Raw genomic sequence first — 2,500 nt, forward strand, 5'->3', positions numbered from 1 at the left:
ACACTGAATACCAGACGGGCTGCAGCATTCTGGATCAGTTGTAAGGGTCTGATGGCAGATGCTGGAAGGCCAGCCAGCAGAGAATTGCAATAGTCCAGGCGGGACAGGACCATTGCTTGAACAAGGAGCTGAGTGGAGTAGGTGGTGAGAAAGGGGCCACCTTTGGATTGGCATTTTCATTATTTAGCCTTGGTGGGGAAAATGGATGCAGCCAGAGGTAGAGGAAGAAGACGTTGTGGAAGAGCAAGAACAGTTGTGTCTGATTAAATCAGAGCCACAGTCATTGATCATGTGGTAAATCATGGTCTGTCCCTGAGGGAAGCAGGTTGAGGGTTCAACCAAACTTGCCTAGATCCACAATGGCTTTTCAGGCAAACCAACAGGTACTATACAGTATTTTCAGCAGACTGAAGGAGTTCAATTGGTGTGTACGTTACCGCAGTACTGTGATTTGAGAAGTCTCCAGAAAAAGCAGATGTATCAGAGCACATTTGTCTTTGACTCACTACAGGACCCAGCGGTTACCTCACACAGTCACACAGGGGGAAGGGGAATAATGTTTACGCCTCAACAGGAGGATACAATAGTTGGGATGGGCATTGTCAACAACAGCATCAGGCTAAGAGAAATACGCAAAAACATAATCACAGACAAGAACATATTTCCAAACATTGACAGTGTAAGCACTACAACCATTTCAAGAGTGCTACAGAAACATCAGATCAGGATGAAACAGTTGTACACTGTCCCCTTTGACAGAAACTCTGAGGGTGTCAAGGAACTCAGGTACCAATATGAAGTTTATGAAGGTATATGTGAAGGTCTAGGACCACCACCCACATGAATAGATGTCACTTCTAGATGCAATGGCTGCTGGGTGTATGGACATAACAGTGGAACACATCCAGGGCTGGATAAGTATATTGCACTGTGAGAACAAATGTCAAAATACTGTAAACCCTCTGAAGAATACTGTTGCTTTTGTGATTTGTTTCTTTATCATATATTGCTTTACATTACACAGTAAAAATTCTTATTCTGGGTATCCAATATAGTAAAACTTTCATTCATTTACAGTTTACTGTAAATTTACCACACTCAGTCATGACATGACAGATCAAAAGTTGCTTTAGCTGCTTGGCTTGAAATATTTGTGGACGCAAAAATAGAGGAAAGGGAAACACATAATATGTGTATTTAACAATGCTCCAAGTTGTTTGTGTTTTGTAGTTCATTGAACATTGAGTGACAAAGTAGTCTTATGGGAGAAAGCATATGCTATAGTTATGGCAGCATGAGTCACTTTTGGGTGAAATATTAAGTGTTTTGGTGGTTGAAGTGCATTTTGCACCAAAGGTTAACTGATGTGCTCAGGTGCATGTTTCAAAAGCACACTGTTGTGAAGAGTTTTGAAAAAGAGGACATGGTATTGAGACAAGTGTGAAAACGATTGTAAAAAACTATAAAACATGCAGCATCTACAGACATCATTCTAGACAGGACTACAGACACAGCATTGTAAATACACAGTTCTACAGACGGATATCTACAGACACAGTATCTACAGACAATTCTACAGACCCAGTCCTACAGACACATCAACTACAGACACCAAACATATACACACACATAATGCCACAGATAAATTCCTACCTGATATAGCATCTGCAGACACAGCATCTACCGACATAGTTCGACAAACACAGCATCTATAGATACATCTACAGACACATAGTTCTATAGAGTTCTACAGGGGCAGCATCTAGACACAGCATCTACAAAGACCATTATACAGACAGCCCTACATACATAGCTCTACAGACAGTTCTACAGACACAGACACAGAATGCTAAAGACACAGCGTCCTACAGACACGATATCTACAGACACAGTCCTACAGACACAGCATGCTACAGACAGCCCTACATACAGAACTATATTTGCCCTGATATAATAATATAGAATGCTGATATAATACATATCCCATGCTGACCACATTTTGTCTTTTTCTCACAGCTGTTTAACTGACAATCTGTGAGTGAATCAGCTCTACCCTGTGAAACCTAACCCCACCGCCTCCCTGCCCACCCTTCATTAGCCACGCCATCAAAATTCTTTTGTCCAATTTTGAAGGAATGTTACCTCTGCTGAAAAGTACCATATAACAGGAGCAAGCCCCTTCCTGCAAACAATACCGTCTTTTAACTTTTAGCTCTATTTCTTAGTGCTGTGAGTGGTCCGTCTCCCTGTGTGTATGTGTGCGTGTGTGTGTGCTTGTGCATGTAGGCATGCATGTGTACGTGTGTGTGTATGCGCATGCGCGTGTGAGAGTGTGAGTGAGTGTGTGAGTGTGTGAGTGAGTGTGTGAGGGTGTGTAAGTGAGTGTGTCAGTGTGTGTGAGTGTGTGAGTGAGAGAGTTTGTGAGTGAGTGAGTGAGTGAGCGTGTGAGTGTGTGAATGTGTGAGTGAGTGTGTGAGGGTGTGTGAGTGTGTGAGTGAGT

This window comes from Conger conger, chromosome 13 (assembly GCF_963514075.1).
Source record: "Conger conger chromosome 13, fConCon1.1, whole genome shotgun sequence".
NCBI lineage: Eukaryota > Metazoa > Chordata > Actinopteri > Anguilliformes > Congridae > Conger > Conger conger.